The following is a 5,722-nucleotide window of genomic DNA, read 5'->3' as shown; positions in this document are numbered from 1 at the left end:
TCTCTATCGCCCCTCCACTTCTTTGTCGTGTAATGAAATTAGCCACAACCCACCCATTAGTATAGAGATGCTAATCTTCGTTTGTGCGCACACTAATTAGCAATGTAAGCGCTGGTCGGATCGTCTTAATAACCTTTTCACACTCGCGCTAAGCGCCGCTGAAAAGCCGTCACGGCCAATCAGAGAGCACGTACGCCATAAGGGCACCTCCCCAAACATTAGCTGAGAGCTGCTGCGCTGACAATACCCGTGCCCCGGCTGTGTTTGTCCCCGCATTTGCTCATTTGGACCACTTCAGTAGAGTCGACACAATGCACTAATGCATCAGCTTGGGAAATCGGGCAGTTGATCTCTGCTGTGGAACCCTTTCACTGGAACAGAGCGGTTGCTTGGTTGACACTTGCCCCCTCTCGATGCTTTGCGGCTCCAAGGATGCTCGTCCGAGTGGCAGATTCGTTAAACTTGCATCTGTACGCTCTCCGTTCGTCGCGAGTGAGGCTGTTGAAGAGAGGAAGAGAGCACGCAGGTGTGAGCTATACATAGCACAGCGAACCGCGCACGTGCACTGCTCATACATTGACCCCCGAAAATCTTCTATTAGTAAAGGATACAGATGGTATTATGTGAAGTAGGTGGTAAAGATGTATACCATAAATACTGCCTGTTCTATAATTGTATAATTAGTTCAAAAACATGACCCGCGTGAACACCCTCTTCCCTTCACCCCCCCCCCCTTCTCTATCGCCCCGTTCGTGTTTCTCTCTGTGTATGTCGCGCTCTCTCCCCCGTCTCACACACACCGCCTCTATTTTCTATCTCGCTCTCTCTCTCTCTCTCTCTCTCTCTGTGTTTCTTTTTTTTCTTTATCTCTCTCTATTATCTATACTATACTATATATTACTCTCTATTATGTATCTATCTATATCTATTTCCATCTCTGTCTGAATCATCTTTTACCCTCCGCCCATCATTTCCTCTCGCTCTGAAGATCATTTAGAAATCGATTGTTAGTTGTTAGCTTACGGCTATGTTCGTTTTCTTACCGTCTTTTCACGCTTTCACAAACTACATTAAAACGAAGCCATTTATTGAACTACGACGTCAATATGAATATGGTTAAAGCCGCAAGAGACAGTAGTGTATATTAACGCGGCAGGATTTATAACGCGAATTTCACATATAGCAATCTTTCAAAAATCAAATTCAACAAATTTACGGCGAATTATCAAAGGAACAATTGTATTGTGACGCACCCAGCTATTTATTATTATTATTATTTTATCATTATTATTGTGGATCTCAAAGCGTAATGTATTATATGACGGAGATTAATTTATATTAATAAATGCTTACTATGATTTTACCCATAGCGCGTATGATATTTCTTTATTATATAGCTTCGCCGTTTTTCAACGATATAGTTTATAATGCTTCTCGATCGGATATGCATAGGCTTTGAACATGCGCGAACATATATCGCACAAATCTGCGGTCCATTATTTCACGTAGCCGGAAAAGATTCAATTCTCCCTGCGGAACGGTAGTTTAATATCACGGCACGCGGCCGTTTATACGCCCGCCGTGCATGTATTAACATCAGCTCGCACACACACAGCAACGATGCACGGTGCGGATAGCCGCAAGGCTAATCATCGCCGTCTGTCTTTGCACGCAGAACAAAACGCGTTCACAGATCTAGCGGATAGTCGTTAACGCGATCTCTGTATTAGAGCATTATACCAGATTCTCTCTCTGGAGGAGGAGGGCTGGTCACGGTTGTACTCGACGGGTTGTTCACACGTGCGCGCGAGGCAATCCCCTCTACTCGCCACGATAACTCCAACTCGCTGCCTGCATACGTACGTAGGCCTACATATCTACGTCTTGTAGCCGGTAGCCGCGATGACACCGCTGTTGTTTGATAGAGATGCTTGCTTGCAGCTGCCAAGTACCTCATTCGGGTTGTTCGCACATCATTTAGGCACTCAAAGCAAATCGCCGTGCAAGTTGCTAATGACTGCGGCCTATTAGGTTACTGTTTGTATCGGTGCGTCAACGGGTTGGCTCTATCGCGGATAAGAACTTGTCTATTAAGGATGTTCATACAGTTTGCGTGGATGACTTGGCATGCTCCAACTATGGTTATTTGCTACATCATATCTTCAGACCGTCAAAAGCTATGATAATACAATATATATTTATAATATTCTAACAGTATAGTTTACATTTAACTTCTGTATTTTCATTGAGTGTTATTCTCGACGAGAAATATATTGGACACCAAGACACGTTTACTAGTGATTGTGATGTTTGATCATGTTTCATAACATAACATCAGGAGTGAATAAAAATATATTATTATTAATAATATAAATAGATAATAGATAAATTAATAGATAATAGATCTATTATTATTCACTCCTGATAACATCTGTAAGGATCTAAGATCCCGATAAGTAAACCGAGCAAGAGTAATAATTATTGAACCACGTGCGGCGGGACCTACGCACGCTCGTGAGCTGCAAATCGCGCGCTCTACAGATAATCAGGAATATATCTCATTTGCATAGACTGATCTCGTAATTAGTCGCGTTGTCATGTAAATGTCCCGGTGTAAGCTAGATCGCGGCGGCGGTGGCGTAACGGCCGACCGACGGAAGCGGCAGTAACGACGACGTGAGCAGCGTGGCTCCTGGATTAACCGGCCACGTGCACCTAAACGGAATTACGCACAACTAGCACACAGGCTTACGCGACGCACCACTAGATAACATGTGCTATAGTCGCAACATTTAGTAACCACCCTCCCCCCGACCCAACGATTAGGTGGTACAAAGGAAAAGGTTATGCTCGTATTGTGTTGCTGACCGCATGAGAGACCGACCATATGATGGCGAAAATCTGCTGCTGGTATTCAAACCTAATTTCTAGTGTAAGACATCTGCTGTGCGATTATTGTAGTGTGTGTGTTGCTATCGTATCAATACTGCATCGATACACGAAGTACTATATAGAGGATAATACCAAAGTCATAGGCGTTGCCACCACACACACACACACGCGCGCGCGCACCCACGCACGCACGCACGCACGCACACACACACACACACACACACACACACACACACACACACACACATACATCTACTATCTATAATATATATATATATATTATATTATCATGATATTCTATTTATCTATATAGAGTAATATTAAACTTATGTTCGTTCAACGAAAAGCAGCACGCACGATAGAAGGCGAGAGCGCGCGCAGCGAGAGAGGTGGTCGAGAGTGGTCGAGAGGAGCGCGCAAGCGAGAGAGGGTGGGAGAGAGAGAGAGAGAGAGAGAAAGAGAGAGAGAGAAAACGATAGAGAAAGAGAGAGAGAGAAAACGACAGAGCAAGAGAGAGAGCGAGAGAGAGAGCGAGAGAGATAATAAAAGCGGGGAATTAACTTTATAAGTTAGCACGATCGCGACAAATAGTGATGGGGCAATGAAGAGTCGGTAACGGCGGTAAACCACGTACATGTACACGTTATTGATAACAAATAAATCGTGTATTATAAGCCCACGTTCGCACGCATAACAACGGCTCCCTCCCCGGTTGCAACAGCGACAACAGCGCCAAGCCGTTAAAAACAATATCAACACGCGTGTTTTGGCGGCGGTATCAAGGCGCAGGCTACCTGGCGTGTTGTTAGCGGCTACCTGGCGTGTTGTTAGCGGCTACCTGGCGTGTTGTTAGTCGGTGTTTTACCTCGCAGCGTGTGAGTCCCCCGGTGCGATCAAACACACCGAGGCGCTGCGGGCACTGAGCGACCGCATTAGCTCGCGGATCATCAGGTATTATCCGCGGCGGCCATTCTTCCCCGATGCCGCAGTCCTGGCAGCTAAAAGCCGAGCAGGCGTTCCACCTGCAGCAGATTATGCGTGCCAGCGCGTAGCTTATCCCAGCATCCCCTTCCCCCCACCGCACCGCACACACACAAAGCCGTATAGTAGCCCCGGGTTTGAACGTAGCGGCAGCGGCGTCTCCAAACGCGTACGCGGGATCTGCCCGCGCGACCCTGTATGACAACATGCGTTTTAATTTTGCGCTGATGCGCGTCCAATCCGGATCCTGAACGCGGCCGGACTGAAATACGGTGGAGTGTAGTGTAGCGCATCGTAGCAGCAGCAGAAGCAACAGCAGTAGCAGTAGTAGCGTTCATTGATCACGAGACGGCGCCTTGTTTAATGCCATTATAAATGTAATAATTCCGTTTGAAAGCCTCGTAATATACGTCCGCTAAGTGCCCCCTCTGCGCTCCGCCGCCCGACCACTTAAAGAATTAATCTCGACTTTTCTCTCGGAGATCATTGTTGGCTAAAACCGGCTATCTACCGATTTGCGCTCGCAGTCGACGAGTGGCGCTGACAGTGAGGCGGACTTACGACTTTTGAATATCGGCGCCTGCCACTTCTGCTCGGCGGAACCCTTTGCGCTGCATCCAGTACTCTCGCTCACAAACGCTACCTATCGCGGTTCAATGACAGCTAGAAAGCATGCGATCGCGCGAGTCTTCAATCTGTAAGCTTTCCTTATTCCCGTTGATGTAGTTGGTAAGATCGGAGGTATAGGACTGTCGGCGGGGAAGTTAGGCTTCTTTACGACGACCTTTACAAGCGGGAGGCTGTCGTGCGGCATGGGAGAGGGGGGTAGATGAAAGCCAGGCTGCTAGGATCGGTACGTCGGCACACACACGCGGCGCACATCGACACGCGTCACGTACAAAGGCAACAAACGAAACGCACTCTGAGAAATCTCCAACGCGGGATCAAGCGTTATATGTGACGTTATATGTCGTGCACCGCCGCCGCTGCTAGGCTTATTCTACATATTGTTTTTTTATTATATCATGTTACATGGCATGATTTAAATTATATATATTTATATATATACACACATATATATATATATATATATATATATATATATATATACACTTTCATATATATATATATATATATATATTATTTATGAATGTATATTTGTCATATAATTTCATGTAGCATACACGAAATTTACGTAACTTTGAATGTTATCAGAATCACACAGATATCAGCCACATTAGCTTCCGTGTAACGTGAGAGATTGTCCGATCCCCACCACGGACGACCCTGTCTACGTCTCCGTCGGTTTTTACAGAGCAGCGACGGAATATTTGGAACACCGAGCGACTGCGATCCACACAGAGAATATATATATAAATCATTAAAATGGATAAAAGGACCACTAACAATATAATATCAGGAGTGGATAATAGATCTATTATCCACTCCTGATAATATGGTACCGCGTGTAGAAATATTTACTACGCTATATTCGCTAAACGTACTAAACGTATGGACAAAATTATCGACTGTGAGTACAAGAGTGGTATTAATTCAATGGTTAAATTATATATGTAACACAATATAATGTATGTATAATAAAGTTTTAATAAGCTTTCGATTGTTCTGTGATTTTCGTCTGTCAGTTTGTCATGATTGATCATCAGATTGTTCTGTCAGTTTTTTATTAGTCGCTTATATTTTTAAGCGTATGAGAGCGCGCGCGCGCGTGTGTGTGCGTGCGTGCGTGCGTGCGTGCGTGCGTGTGTGTGTGTGTGTGTGTGTGTGTGTGTGTGTGTGTGTGTGTGTGTGTGTGTGTGTGTGTGTGTGTGTGTGTGTGTGTGTGTGT

This window comes from Priapulus caudatus, unplaced genomic scaffold (genome assembly GCF_000485595.1).
Source record: "Priapulus caudatus unplaced genomic scaffold, Priapulus_caudatus-5.0.1 Scaffold583, whole genome shotgun sequence".
In the NCBI taxonomy this organism is placed as follows: domain Eukaryota; kingdom Metazoa; phylum Priapulida; class Priapulimorpha; order Priapulimorphida; family Priapulidae; genus Priapulus; species Priapulus caudatus.
The sequence above is the reverse complement of the archived record's forward strand: the minus strand, read 5'-3'. Positions refer to the sequence as shown.